Source organism: Pollicipes pollicipes, unplaced genomic scaffold (genome assembly GCF_011947565.3).
Source record: "Pollicipes pollicipes isolate AB1234 unplaced genomic scaffold, Ppol_2.1 Scaffold_4740;HRSCAF=5597_pilon_pilon_pilon, whole genome shotgun sequence".
Classification (NCBI taxonomy): domain Eukaryota; kingdom Metazoa; phylum Arthropoda; class Thecostraca; order Pollicipedomorpha; family Pollicipedidae; genus Pollicipes; species Pollicipes pollicipes.
The window spans coordinates 20,419,378-20,435,890 of NW_023596545.1; positions in this window are offsets into that span (position 1 = coordinate 20,419,378).

The window sequence follows — 16,513 nt, forward strand, 5'->3', positions numbered from 1 at the left end:
ATTTCCTACTGGATACGGCGTTTTACCGGCTAGATTGCCGGCCAATGCAGTTTTCCTCAATAATGCGGCCTCCTATGAAGAAATCGGTGTAACACAACCCAAGAACTTAGGGTGTGCTGTAAGATCTTGATTGACTCGTTATTTGAATAAATAACCAAGGTAAGCCGAAGCAATTGAGCAGATATTTCTGCCATAAGCTAAACATTTCAGTAGTGCTGAATTTAATACCTCTTCCAAATCCATTGTTGTTGCTGTCGTCATTGTTATGGGCATGAGTCCACAAATTTATAGCGCGGCATAAGTTTGCGGAATAAAGTTTAAGCCTAAATGTACTAGTTTTCGCTTTTCAACATCACTCAAGATTTCCTGCGCAGAATCGTATCGCGGTGCACCGTGAAGCAAGAATGGGCGGACACCGCCCCAGTACTATTTCTCAATGAAATCAGGACAAGGCGCGCAGTGCGGCATGATTTCGTGCCTGCCAGCATGAAGCGCCTGTTCAGAATTTTAAGAGCCAGGTTTCTTCGAAACATTTTTTTGCATGTGGGTTCTGAACACGATTTAAAGTTTCGACTTCGCCTTCTCGGGAAGGGCCCTGCGCGCAAGCCCGACGTGAAAAACGCAAAAGGAAACCCAGTGGCGGCGTCAGCGCCCCCCCCCCCCCCCTTCCCCTCCCCCGTAAACAGAGGATCGATGGGGCGGAGAACACCGTCGAGGCGCCCTTCCCGTCCTGAAAGGTTTTTTAGGACATCTTTCCCGCATATTGTGCCATCGTGCCCAAGTTCCTGTGTCATCTGGGGCTGTGTCGCTCGTGTTTGGACACAAAAATGTGTCCATAGCATCTGACTTCTGAAAAGCGATCTTTGTAGGCGATCTTCGACTGGGGCGTGCGGCGGGCAGCAACCGACAAGGCAGCCGTCCGTGGCGGCGGTGACCTCACCTGTTACATTAGTGGGGGCCTTACATTATAGATATATGTTCAAAACACACAAAACTAGATGCCGTATGCTCAGAGTGAAACGCTTCAAACGTCTGCATAGCTTTCATGGTGGGATGCGTCGACCCCCCCTCCCTCTCCCTACTAGTTTCTGTTGTGGAAAACAGCGGGTCAGCGCGGCGGCTGAACTCTGAATTGGCGTTCGGACCTGTGAATGGCGTACCCGACTCACTGGTAGAGGCGCCAAAAATATTGGTAAGCGCCAATTTCAAGTGCGGGTGGTAAGGCCAGATAACTAGGCTCAAATGGTTCCAAATAACTAGGCTGATCAGGCTCCTCCTCCGGGCACTCTTCCTGAAGCTGTTGAGCGCGTTTCTGGGACGCGTGGTTCTGATGCTTAAAAGGCGGGTGACGCCTTCCCGACTACATCGTGCTACTATTAGTTGGCCTGGACGCTGAAGGCTCCGGCGCATCTCTGTGCGTCTTGACGCGGATAGCTTGCTGCTACAGCTCTTTTGGTATTATTGCTGTTTCCTCCGCTTCCGGCATTTTGTAAACATATCATTATCTGGTATCGTGTTGTATATCTATGCCGTATTTCCGTTTTGCATGTGCTTTACATCCGGTACATCGCAACAGATGCACCGAAGTTATTAGTTTGCTCGGGGTTGTAATCTTTCTGCATATGACATCCATCTCATACGTGGGCAGAATTGTTTTGGGGGAACGAATTATTCTTCGACCAACCTTATCACGCAGTCATGATGATGAATTCGAAATGTCGCATGTCATCGTAAGGCGTTCAATATCCAGCCAGTTTGAGGGTGTAAAACGCATCAACCATGACAAAACGACCGCCAAATTTTTAATTCAACGTCAAACTCAGTTGGCCCACACGTGAAAGTAACCAATACCGTGACCGACCATCATGTGACGTCCAAACTAGAATGACAGGCAAGTGAGCCGAGAACATGCCATAGTGGCTGAACAAAATAAAGGGAAGGCATTTGCATGCAAGGTGTTAAGATATTTCGAACCCAGCAAGCACAGCCTGCATTCCAACGCGCAGACGGCCTCGAGAAGCAAGATTTAAGTATCTAGGAAAACCGAGTATCATAAGCCCAAGAATAACACTAGCGTCATCTATAAACCAGGTGTCGGTACCAGTGGCGCCACCTACAATAGCGTTGCAACGCCTGTGTAAAATGACATGCAATTCAAAGCTAGGACGCTGAGCTTCAGAAGCGCACCTGGCGCACAAGAGACCATGCCATTTGCCTAATGCTGAAAGCGTTTCAGCGGTCTGTACCTTCTCAATGTGCCCGGAAGCGGCGTTTAAAAGACCCTTCCGTATGGGCTTACAATCCTGCGGCTTGTCCAGGCGCCCCGCTGTGACGTCACAGCGGGGCTGGCAGATAAACTTTGAGGAGCCCCGGTTACACGTGATCTAGTTTCTCATTTGACCTCATTTTCTGAAAAAATACTGCAGTTCAAACAAAATCAGTTCCAAAGTCGTCGTTCATAGTAGTTTGTAATAAGTTATGTCGCTGGTCATTTGTTGATTTCAGTTGATGCGAATTCGAAAACGTAAAGCGAGCAGTTCATATCGTTGTCTGTTCTGCACCGTAGGTTTTACTACAACTGATTCATTACAATCAGCGTTTCGCGCCGCATTCATCCCGCGCGGGATTACTTTGGACGTTCGAGCAGGTATGTTTATTGGTGTTACTGCAACTGATACGTATTTTTCAAGGGGAGATGGCGGCTGTAGCTGCATGCTCATTTCAGCGTCCGTGCGTTTTAAACCTATGTTCCAAGCATTGCTCCGTTTTGCAGGTTTCATCAGCCATCACTTGATGATAAGCACGCCCACGAATGAAAATGAAACGTTGGGGTGAAAATACTGAATATGCAAAAAAAGAATGCAAAACATATAACAGATTATTCATAGAAAGATGGTGCGTGCGCATGTGCCTGACAGATAAGCCATGATCGCGAGAATCATGATCATGAATCAATCATGAATCGCGAGATCATGATCTCGCGATCCGGTCTCGCGCGTTCTTGACCTAGATCAATCCTGCCGTTGCTCCGAAGCTTGTGTCCATAGATTCTGTGGCTCCGACATACCCACTCGTTACGGTGTTGCATCAATATTCGTTTTGGCCAATGATTGTGCTTTTTCCTGCAAGCCATATGCTAGTTACCCCTCCATTAAGAGAGGGTTCTCCAGAAAACTGCCGGTGATTTTGCACCAACTCCTGCTTGTTTTACTGTGCCAGGTCAAACGGCTCCGCAAATGTCTTCAGTTCGACACGGAAATTCCGCATATTTGTGACAACTGGACAAGTTGACAGATCTTGTTCGTGATGATGACAGATAGTTTGCACCGCCCTCGCCGTGATATCTCCAAACCGCACAAACCATTTGTTGAGCGTTCTTCGACTAGTTTTGAGTGTTATTCGACTTTGACAAATTAGTTTGGACCGATTCTTTTAATTGAGCATTCCATGCAAGCACTTACTGAGGGCAACAAACCTGCAGTCATTCATTTCTCTAACTTTCGGCAATGAGACTCGACACTCACTAACCCTCTCGTGGGCCCCGGCCTGGTTTGCTCGGAGACGGCGTCGCTTTAGATGCGTGCCACATCGAATGACACGTGTGTGGGGACTGCAGGCGTGCCGGCCCATCACACACAGCGACTTTGCTCCGGCTCAAGGCCAGAACGGACAGCACTAATGCAACTTCAGACTAACTGTTTGCTTCTTTTCATGTTAAGCTTCAGCTGAACCTTATTCAACGGTGATCGACGCGGAGCGCACGACGCGCTGCCATCCACGCTGCTCGTGATGTACGACGGGTACGTAAGGTTGATAAGCATGCTCTCCTCATTCAGATACCGTTGTAAAGCTCCTGAAGCATGTGAAAGTGACTGGTGAAAAACTGAAATAATTGGCTGGTCATGATCATAGCTCCCGACGCAATAAGGCGATCGCGCCCGGTCACCCAACACCGGCCGGCCGGCCGATGGCGTGCACCGTGCGTGATTCGTCGATGGTCAAATTCGATTTGCGACCGCTCTAGAAAACGTCCCATCGATTTTCCGTACGTCTGAACGGCAATCGATTGGCATTTGATCGCATGCAAAATGAACGAAAATCCAAGTTGCCATTTTTTTTAGGGAAGACCAAACAAAGTTCAAACTAAGTCACGACATGTACCACGCTGGTCTTGGCTGTTGCAATGACTCACGTTTCCGAAACATATGCGTGCTAAGCTTTCCTATGCACTTTTCCCAAACATACACATCAAGCTGTTTTCACTCGAGCAAGGTGAAAAAGATTCTGACGTATTCCCGCATTTCCATCTGCTCCTAGTTCCTTAGTGGTTGGCCGCACGGCTCGAAAACTCGCAGAATCGTGTTTAAGCCGTATAATTGTCCCGCGTCACTTTTTGTCAAATCTGAAAAGGCTGCCACGTTATCCTCTGATCGATTTGTCGTGGAATGACCCAAGTACCATTGGACACGTCTGGGAAGTGAGTTACTTCAAAGCATTGTGCGTATAATTCCTTTGATACGTTCAAGCGATTATTTTCATTGAACTAGTGCTCGTCTCCTCTGCGCGCTGCAGCCTGATGGGACAAACTGCGTTGGCCTGCCTACTTACCTAAATGAGCCGAACGTCGCTCTGCTGCTCTGCTACGAGCCTTCCGCGCCATGTTGTATGTAGTTTCGGGAAGAAAACGTAGAGGGCTGGAAAGCCACAATCTAGTACATCGCCAGAAGGCGTATGCTTGTATAATGCCTAGTTGACGTAAACCCATCTCATTTTTGTGCGGAATGACATTCAGAAGTTGATATGCAGTGGGTTTGCGTCTCTGCGGTCCCGTACCGTGCCCCGAGACACTCTGCGGTCCCGTACCGTGCCCCGAGACACTCTGCAGTCCCGTACCGTGCCCCGAGACACCCTGCGGTCCCGTACCGTGCCCCGAGACACTGCCAGGGAGTCCTCTGCCAAGAGTCCGTCCACGCTGGCGAGTCGCCATGTATGGCGCGCTGTGCCGAAGATGCTGTGATTCAACTCCAGATCGGAGCCGGGACGATATCGTTGAATATCAACGCTACGTAGGTGATTGAGCAATATAACATGCCACGTGACGCAGTCCTAGTACAAAGTGCAATATGTACTGCGCCTTCATCTGGCGTAATTAGACCATCATGCCTTGTCCATCATAAGACATTCTGATACCATAATTTTTCTTATTTGGCTCATTTTTGTTCGACTTTGTGTTAGAATCACGATGATACCCGAATACCCGAACATACCCTCACCGAGTAGTACCCGTGCCCGAATTCGTCTAATGCCTCTCAAGGAGATTATTGCTCTCCTAAAGCGCGGTTCGCATCGCCACAGTTCAACAACGGTCAGGAAAGTACTGCCGTTTCTAGCTACTTTTCGAAGTGTAAAACGCCGCTAGGTCTGGAAACAATACGCGTATCTGGCACCACAAATATACTCAGCTGACAGCAAAGCTTTGTGTGGCTTGCGACACACCCGACATTCTCAGCTCATTCTGTGGCGTCCTCTGTTATTCACCCATTCTGAATGAATTGCGGATTGTGAAGGCCAAGTTTTTTTGTGCTCTGAACATCAGAAAACACCAACCGAACAGCATTTGTCGGATAGTTAGTTATTTTTCCTGACTGATTGAGAAAGGAGAATCTCAAACAGGAAACAGGCACTGTGCCTTCTCATGCTTTTGGCGAAGAAAAGGAAGAGCTCAGACAGGCCAGCTGTGCGGTTTGGGTGCAGGAATCGCTGACTCGACGCGGTGAGCACGGGGAGTAGTCTGTACTATGAGCACGTTCGCCTGTCTCATAAAGCTATTTTCCTACTAAATTTTTACCCATGCTAATCAAACCACAGACTAAAAAAGGAGTATTCCGCCACCTTCAAGCACACCCTGCTGGCTGAAATAGGAACAGAGTCGTTCCACCAAAGCGCAAAACTTCCCACAGTTTACTACTTCTACACACATGCCTGCTATTATACCACCAATGCGCCTTCAAGCTGGGATCTGGACAAGAATCACGGAACGGACTTGAAGAAAGTTGAACACTACTCAACTTTGTACGTTCCTGCCGTTTGCTGAAAGGTTCGAAACATCCGCCGCATTCGCGCCAGAGAAGACGCCATCACAAGCCCGGTCCTAACCGCAGACGGCTGGGAACGGAACAAACCCAGCTGATTCGAACGTTTTGGGCTGGGTTTTTGTCCTTTCCTGTCCTGTCCTATGGCGGTGTGAACCGAGCATAAGTCGAAAGACGGGATTTCTTCAGAGCGGATACGGACTCCAATCTGAATCAGCCACAATTCTGCTAGGGAAAACTTCCCCGTGTCGAATAGCGGAGACGTTTTCATAAATGCATTGCTCACACGTTTGTTTTTGTCGCTGGACAATACCCTATTGGGACCCAAGAGTTCTGTGCCTTATTAGCACAACATCCCCTCTAGGCATACACCAGTGCAGTGCCTTACCAGGACGAGGCCATGAATGAGAGCACAATGGCACGATGGCAAATTAGCGACGCACGAGAATCACACGCTGTCTGGATTATGCACGGACGCACAGGATGACCAGTGGTGTGTGAATGTTGCGTCCAGGACCAGTGTTTCCACTGTTTTTACCTCGGCGTGGCTTAAAAAGTTCTGCATTTCACGCCATGAAAGCACGACGAAACCATACTGGCGTCTGAAGCATCGGCATTGACGATTAGCAGACAATAAGCTCGTAAATTCGACCCGTCGAGTCGACACAAGGCCCCACTCACAGCGCAGACGTGAGTGCGCAACGCCGGACTAAGGTCGAACACGACACGGCGCCGATGCGGGTCGTAGCGACTGCTGTCACTCGCTTTGCGTGTCGCTGGAGGTCAGCTTGGTGTGACGACCGCTCCGCACGTGCTGTTGCCAGGACACGGGGCCCGAGCACGTGACGCTGCACGGGCGACACACGAACGATTGGCCTGTCGGCGCTGGCACTGGAGCTGGAGCTCTGGCTGGGATTGGTCCTTCCGCCGGCGCTGGCGTCGACACCAGAGCTGGGTCTGGCGCTGACACTGGCGCTGGTGCTGTTGCCGGGACCGGCATCAGCTGCACCAGCGCGCCGCCGGCCTCCGTCAGCGCGCGCTGGTGCCCCTCGCTCTCGCAATGACGACGCCAGGCCGGCTCGTCGTCGCAGCAGCGGTCGCAGAAGCTGCAGTTGAAGAGGATGCTGGGAGTCGGCGCCGGCTGGCTGCGCCGCTGGTGCCGCGCGCTCTCCAGGTGCTGCTGCCATGGCACCGGACCGCTGCACTCCAGCTGGCACGCATCGCAGAAGTAGAGGTCGCTCGGCGGCGGTGCCCCGTCGCTCGACCGTCTGCGCAGATGTCGGCTGGTGTCAGAAGTGGCGCAGCGCCGACAGTCACGGCCCGAAGCGTGATATTGCGCCGACAGTCATGCGTGTTTAGTGACACAAAAGCAAACAGTTGCTGCTTGCAGCAACCTGGTCCTCGCTCTTTCGCCGGAAAGAACCCAAATAAGTCCCAACGCCCATCCCTATCGAACAGATGAGCTTGCCTTATGTGACTGGCAAGCTACAGGACGCATATGCTCAACCCTTACCATACCCCATGCCGCATGTGTACCGCACGACTCCTGTCTCCTCCACGTCTATGCTATCGCGACGGTTGTGTGGATGTAACAGTCTCGAAAATGTGTTCAGTAACCGGCTAGTCAATGTAAAAGAGTACGGTGCAATGCAAGCAGTACAGCAACCAGGTCCTGTCGGCAAGTGTCAGCAGCGGCGCTGGCACACCAGTCACAGCCGGCCCGGTGGGTGCGGCCGGCGCGCAGTGCCCACCTGACCAGGGCGGCGCGCTTGGCGTGCTGCAGCCCGTCCATGTGCTGTTGCCAGGAGAAGGGACCGCTACAGGTGACCCGACAGAGCCGGCAGCTGACGCACGACTCCGGCATGACCTGGGCATGGCGGGGGGGGGGGGGGGGGGTCAGCACAGCGCGGCGGCTACGCAGGCGGACCTGTCGGGGAAACAATGGAAGAGGTTCTTTCGGAGTGATCCGCTTGGTTACATGAAAGCTAAAAAAGCTTGGGCTGTTAACAAGGCACGTTTTAAGTGCAGAGCAGTGCTGCTGTGAGCACAAACATCAGCTGTCGGAAGAAATCTAGCACTTTTTGGATTCCTTTTCACATTTCAAGGACAACGGAATGCCAAATCAAGGTTTGCTCAAGTCTTATTGGAAGCCCGGTTCCGCATAGTCCGCTCGTCATGTTTTGTAGAAATGAACAGCTATGGAACGAATTACTTAAGCATCATGCATCTCTTGGCAACAATCCGCAGAACTATGTAAAATTCGTTTTGCTTAAATTTGTATTTGCTCACCGGTTTTCGACCAGGAGTGATTTGCTTGGAACGTTGCAATTTAAATAGAACATATCCCTCCAACCACTCAGGTGAAAGTAAGAAATGACGCGTAAAAAGCTGCCGACTAGCGCTTCAACCAGGTTCGGACCTCGGAAGCCCACCATCGCATCGCACCACATCGACACAAGTCTTCCATATTCTGACGGAGACAAATACGGACACTGGGAAACCCAGCGCTCGATCTCAGCATTCCATCACACACTGCTCCAAACCAGGGATCATCCCATTTTGGGGTGTTTTTAAGCACTCACATCGTGTCTCCATAACCAGGGCGGACGGTGGCGTGAAGCCGACTGCACGGTGTGGGCGAGCGTGCCGTTTTAAAGCTGTGCTTAGCGATCTTGACGTCTGATCCTTAAGTAGTTGCGTCAGCCATCAAGCGGACAAGCGGGCAGTGCCGTCTTTTCCCAAACAGCTGTTTGTCCCAAATGTTTCACAAAACATTTGAGAGGAGCATTATTCACATCGATAAGACAGTAATAATCACAATAACTTCCGCTATCGTTTCCATAGTCTCATCGAAGGCATGCTGCCGAAATATTAGCCCATCTATATCTCCATTTTCCTGGGGTTTTTTTCCGTGGAATAACGCTCTTTCTACTGTCTTCCCAAACAGGCCTGGAATGAAACGTCCCGTGGTTTAAACCAGAAGGGCGTATAAAGTGACTACAGTGCAGACCTTTACCTTGCCCACAACACTTGTTTTGCTAATATCCGATCCGGCTGTTTTCGTGTTTTGCAACACTTTGCTCACAATCACCAAAAGCGTAGAACGTCCCAAATCCCTTGTTTTCTTCATTAGAATTCCACAGCCTCGCCCGATTCAAAGCCAACCCTTTCCATACCACTTGAGTGGTCAGCTGCGCGTGGACGCTTAGTGGCGATGCCAATGTTGAATCTCTGTGTGCCAAACCCATAGAGAAGAGATATTCCAAAGCCGTGACAAACCAGTATTTCCATGTGCTCCCAAAAACCACTAGGGTGGCATTCGCTTAAGGTTAGAATTGTCTACATCACGACAACATTTACTTTTACTTTTGCTCCGCCTGTCCTGCGCCGTACAAAGTATCTGACTAGTACGTGCACATACCAATTTAAGATCCAATTTACTACAAAATTGCTCTGGACACGAGTTCAGTCTCTCTACAAAATCAGTTAACGAGAAAGATCTATTTTTCGCTGTGCGATGCCTCAAACTCAGCATAACCAACCGATTTATGAGATACCTTAAAGCACTGCAAAAATATACACGGAAATGAGCGGTCGGCGCATTTTTCTACTGTAGAATGCCTAGAAATAACTGGATACACATTCAACGCGGCGGCTGAATGAGCAAGGCACCACTACGCCGCATCTGTAGGGTCTGGAAGACCAGCCGGGATTTTGGCCACTCGGGGGCTTCACCAGCGCATGTCCTGTTCTTCCGCCATGCACCAGTGCTGCTAAGCGCTTGAACACGAGAGCGAAGTGGCTCCTCGCATTCTCTTACCCGTTGTATCCGTTTGACACGTCCACCTCCGGAATCGTTCAACTCGGCAATGAGGCTCGAGTAAAGCCGTGTCCTGGCTCTCCTCTCCCCGGGTGACTTTTCCGCTCCGGAGGCCCTTGAGCTCGTTGGTGCTGCCTCGTTGGCCCGTTCATGATTGGTCGCCACCCCGATAACGTCACATGGCTTTATGCCAGGGATTGGCGGTGAATCCCCGACGGTGTCCGGGCTGTTCGAAGCCGCCTTGGCAGACACCGCGCCTGAAGCGTCGGTATCGGCGCGGTGTTACGCTGGGTATGTTCGGGGTCGGCCCCACCATCTCTGAGAGCCTGAGGCCCGGTTACGCATGGCCCATACTGCCCGTGGCTCTTCAAGTCAGTATTCATCAGACCAGTGACTATCGGGACAGTGTTGGCTTGTTTAGGTATATTTTGGTATCAGGTAAGGTCCTTCCGGTCAGTGATGACCTTTTCAGAGCTAAGGAATTGAGGCGGGGTAAGTAGTCGGGAAAACTGCGGCTTCCATAGGAGGCCACCCCGCTGCCGAGACCTACCCGCATGGAAACCTTCTTTAGGGTGTGCGCGGGGTGCCCTTCAAGACGGCCGCGAAGACAGCCCATGTCTTAAGGTGGCAGCGTATCCCGGCGACATGGGGCGGGACGAGAGTTTAGGATGAAGAGGTGAGTTAAGAGACAGGGTGGATAGCGTCATCGTTGGAAGAGCGATGTACGCTATCGATATAATTGCCTTAGTGCGCCCCTTGGCTGTTATATGTTCGTTGTCGATGAGGGAATATCATTATCAGGCTGGCAGTCGGAGCCAGTAAGTCTGATAGTCAGTGATGTATTCATTGATACCAGCTTGGCACGGCTAAGTACTTTTTCAAGATCCATACAACATTTTCCTCCGACATGGTCTGCTATCATTCTTTTATGCTCTATCGGCACGTACACTGCAAGCACAGAATTGCAAATCGGGGACAAATATGCGGTTGGATAATATGCACTCCGTCACGTTTCACGCTCACTGCGCCCTGCGGTGCACTCTTGACACCCTGGCATGTATTGTCCGCGCCTACAGCAAGAATAGATGGCGTCCCGCTTGGTGCTGCTGTCTGGTTCAACAGAGGGTGGCTACCGATATGTCTCAAATGCCTCCATCTCCGCCATGACTGGTGAATTATGCAGTGGTGACCGAGGCGAGCACATAGTAGTAATGCGTATCATCTCTGAGGAAAACAGCGGCATTTGTTTGACGTTATGCGGAATCGTCGAGGACATTGTCTCGTCGTTTACCCCATGACCTCATCGTACCAGTTTTTTGTCATTTTTTTACCCCATGATTTCATCTTATCAGTGTGGATCCCGCGTAAATTAAATTGTACTCATGTGCAGGGAAATGATTTATGTAAATAGAACTAAGCTGTTTTTGGGCAGCAGCGACGACAGCGAACAAAACCAGTGCCACGTCGGTCTCAGCAACCGCATTGTCAGGACAACCTCGTCTCGGTTCTCAACTTGCACACCTATCATGCCCTGATGTTGCCTATCGGTCAGGTCAGATGTGCCTCCCAGGCTAGTCCACGCGACACCGGCACAGGGCGGGCGATAATACACAACAGACATGCCATCACGAAAAAAGGAACCGGGAGTTTATCATCGCCATGATGCATTCGCACTGAGAACACACGATGGTGATTGTTAACTTCCTGTCGGGAGACTTGGGAGTCGTCTTTGGGGAGAAATTATAACAAATCGGGCCCAAAGGTGCACCGGGCCCCGTCCAGCACCCCCCCCCCTGGTTGTGCCCACTGTTCAAACTAGTGCCGTTTTCATGGGAGGCTCGGATCCCCCCTGTGCCCACTGTTCAAACTAGTGCCGTATTCATGGGAGGCTCGGATCCCCCCCCCCTGGTTGTGCCCACTGTTCAAACTAGTGCCGTATTCATGGGAGGCTCGGATCCCCCCCCCCCCCCTGGTTGTGCCCACTGTTCAAACTAGTGCCTATTCATGGGAGGCTCGGATGCACGTTACAAGGGGCTTTAATATTTTTGCGCGCATGCAGCATACACAAATACTGTTACTCGGTTGAAATCTCGAGTTGTGCCCAGTTCGTGAAGCCATGCATACCCCCTGTTTAAAACACACGTGCCTTGCACTTGTGCCCATCGAGTGGACCGTCCAGCAATGAGTCTGTATTGCAAGGTTGATTAATGGCCTTATGGAGCTATGCATGAACGATGGTATTAGCCAAACTAAAATCAGAGAACCTGTCAGTGTTTGCTTAAGTTTGCATACTTGCTTCAAAAGTTTTTTCGGGTTTCGCTGGTTGCGAGCGAGACGACAGGCCCAGCTAGCCTTAGCGTCAACTGACCGGCAATTGAGCAGTTTCAGCGGCCTTCATCGCCCTGGCCCGTTCTGACCAGCAACGCCTTTAGTCTTTGTCTTCTTCGGTCTGTGTTTTTACAGCCACTGGTTTTACTGCTGTTAGACATTTGGCAATACGCATCACCATTCTCTAGAACTTGTGCTTTAATAGTTTTAATGCGCTCAACTGATAATTTTTCGAAAGTCGCCTCGAAGAAACCCGCTGTGATTTAAGTTGCAACAAATCAAGCCACAAACACTGCATAGGGACATGGCCCAGTGAACTGTAACCAATGCTCACCCAAAACATTGAAAAGAATGTTTCACATTTGAATACGTTGAAGAAAGCATCAGATATGATGAAACAAGCTCACTTATAACTATTGCTGTGCTCTTTAAGTGGAAAAACTGCTCTAGACAGCAAATTATCTGTTAAGTGAAAAATTTTCCTCAATGCGTCATGGTTTGATTACGTTATCGTGCCTTGCAAACCATTGATAGAGTCGATTGACGGTCGCTATATCTAGAAATCGTGCTCACGAACGCCAGATATGAGCTCTTCGACAATCTGTTTTCTTGAGTTGGAACGCCGCATGGCTTACGGGACAACAAAATTTGAGTGACGTTATTATGACGTTATAGATGCCAAGGTGACTTTGAAACATTCTTTCCGAAGTACTCTACCCTATTTTCTCGGGCGTGCAGCTAAAAAAATAGAAGAGCTTGGGTCATAGGAAGCGCAGGATTATAAACAGTACCGGAAGGCCATCAAGATGGCTATTTCGGTTCAAACCCCATATGAATGTGGAACATTTGCTTTAACGTGTTTTCCCAATTCTTTCGCCGCAGGCACCCGGAACAAAATCTCCCAGCTTCATTCACTTCGTAGATGTTAAGCGGCAGGTATTGACTGAAGAGAATCCAACAAAAGAGTCGTTCATAAAAATAATGCACGAATGCCAGGCATTCGCACCTGCCACAGATCAAAACTCCAAGAAATTTGCGACCAACGACCACCTAAATATGAATATTGCCGCGTGCTGCTTTTCCGCCACGCAGGGACACCAGCAAGAGCAACACAATTTAAAATGGCACCTCATATTTAAGTCCCAAAATATTGGATTGAGATTCAAGATAGGTATGTAGGCACTGAAAATCTCTGTGCAGATTGTGAGATTTCATTTAAAGGGGTCAGATGGTGGGACTTCATTTAATCAGGTAAGTGTTTCCAAAATATAGCCAGGGACATCTTGTACTAAGAGCAAATACGCACACTGTTATAATATATATATATATATATATATATATATATATATATATATGGGGGGTGGGTGGGTGTGGGTGTGGGCACCCGCGTGTGTGCGTGTATGCGTGCGTGCGTGCGTGCGGGTGTGTGTGTGGTGTTTGATTTTGTCGGCTCAAGTTGGACCTTATCTCTTTGTCTTGGCGCTGTTCGATAAGCCATTGTTTACGAGCAGTTGCTTGCATCGTTGAAATTCGTGTGCGTGCCGGACCAGCTGGAGCAATATTTTAGAGCGTCTCGTGCAAACCAACGGATGACGGCCGTGCGGTAACGCTCTGGACATTCTCTAGACGCGTTCATACATCTGCCAGCATCGGTAGGTTTATGGTGCACAATCGTCACAGAGGGCCCATTATTCACATCTACATCGATGTCAAGAATTGATAAACGACTATTGACACTCAGGTCAGTTGGGAATCTTCACATAGGCTGCCACTGCATGGCGGCCTGCAGTTGGTGGAGGTGGGCCCCGTCTCTGACATCAACAAGCATGTTATCGACATATCTGCAGTACACCTGTGGTTTGCATTCAGGGATTGTTTGAGGACATGTGCTGGCTGGAGAACCATCTCTGGTTTGGACCAGCACATCAGGGAATGGAAGTTTGTTGTCCAAACCGGTATCGTAACTGCTTTAAGCTTGAAATATAACTTCGAAGACACCGGTTTGTAACCTCAGTGTACGTCGATATTCCCTAAAATGCCGACAGCGAATGTCCAGATTGGTACAAAAGTGTCACCAGAGCCCTTAAACGCAGAACGTTTCGAAAGTGTTCGTGGATTCTTTTGTAATCAGAGCCCATGAGAGTAAAACGGGCCCTCAACAACGGATATTTGAATTCATAAGTGAATGAACCAACCCATCACCAACTGAAACGGGAACAGGAGCGGCAAAAATATTCCAATAGATAAGAGACACCAAGAAAACCAAATCAGACTTTTCAAATATTAGAAATAAAAAGGCTGCCCATAAAGTAAACGGACATTAACGGCTAGCTTCCAATTCTTTGCGGTCTGTTGCAACGACTAACTTCCAATTATTTGCCCTTTGCGCATCCGCTCGCTTTGTATGCGCCCACTCATTGTCCGTACTCGTGATCCTGCAATGTCATCAAGAGCGCTAGATTACCTGCGGCGAACCTGTCATTGTGCTCATCTGCCGTCAGGCTAGCCTGTGGCGAACCTGTCACTGTGCTCATCTGCCGTCAGGCTAGCCTGTGGCGAACCTGTCACTGTGCTCATCTGCCGTCAGGCTAGCCTGTGCACGCGCTCTACAATGTCATCGTAAACTGCGCTGGAACGCTGTGGGGCCAGTACGCGCGAGCGCAGAGGTCGCCCGGCAGCAGTCCGTCGGCGCTCGTAAGCTGACGCATGCTGAATACGACCCCTAGTACGTCAGCTGGGATCCGACCACGATCAGGACCGCGACTCGCACTCGTGTATCACAACGCGAGCGAGCCCGACTGTCGCTGTGGCCTGAATACAAGTCACCCTCCTCTGATGGATTGCGAGAAGAACGCAGACACCCATGGTGAAGCGTTACAGAGACCTCATTCGGCAAATCATCAGCGAAAACATAACAAGCAAAAACAAAACTGGAATCTCCTAATACGTAATAACAAACAGCAAGAGCAAGATCAACTGGAGAAAAGCAAGCTGTTTACCAAGATGTTTGCCTTAATAACGAGTGCAACCTTCACAACATAAGATACATCGCCGTTACAGTGTCTCTATCCAGACGTTTGTTTAACCGTGCGCCGACGAAGAGCCATTCTAAAGCACATGAAAAAAGAACACCACAGATAAGTCTCCCGAAGAGGCCTTACCGAAAATACCGACGTCGTAAGAACCTGTCATGAACAGCTCATGCTTTAATGCTTACGATATTCTATCCCTCAACATTAGGGAAGCCACTTAATCACTCAATAAGCAAATAAAGTCGTGTGCTACTTGAACGTCATGCAGATGACCATAACTTATACAAGGAGCGAGAGGGAGGCATTGTTTGTTCTAGAATGAGCCGTTCTTTTTCTTTTGTCATGCCATGAGTTATCATCATAAAAATGGGCTATGTAAGCAGAACGTGTGATTCGTCGGGACAAAGATGTCCCGGTTTTTGCCTCGATACCGAATGACACATCATGGCATGACACTGATCAACAGCACCATTGTTTTTTGGAAGACAACCTTGTACCCACTTAGATTCGATGGTCCCTCATAAAGGACAGCGTGTTCGTTAGCGGTGGAATGTTCAAACAGCTACCGTGATCAGGGCCATTATGAACGGGATCTGCCAATGGTTGACAGGGTGTATGTATTGGCTGTCGTCCGTGTGCGTGGTGCAGAGAGGTGCAGTTGGGCGCCCGGCCATGTTCTAGGCATGAATGGCGTGAAATTGACAGTTGAACAGGGTGACGGCAGAATCATTTTCAGGCATGCCGATCAGGTCTGGAGGCACTACAGCGCTGATCCCGTGCCGCGTATCCCCAAGGCGCCGCAAGCCATTCCTTTCAGGCAGGACGGGCCATTGATGTCACCACCAGTTAATCAGTTGTTATGAACGGGATCCATCAGTTAACCACTCCACGTCTGGGAAACCAGAAGTACGGGGTTCGATTCCCCGCGGTGCCCTACCTTCCTGCCAGGGTGAGAGGCACGCGACGCCATATAGCCTCAGCAACTGTGTCGTAAAGCCCCAATGACGACGGCGACCATGTCACCATCAGCCCAGGATTCCGTGCCTACACCACCACTGCCCACAGTGCCGCCGCCCACTGCCGTGCCCACACCACCACTGTTCACATTGCCGCTGCCCACTGCTGTGCCCACACCACCACTGTCCACAGTGTCGCTGCCCACTGCTGTGCCTACACCACCACTGTCCACAGTGCCGCTGCCCACTGCCGTGCTGAGGTCCGCGCCGGATCCTGGCCTGGAT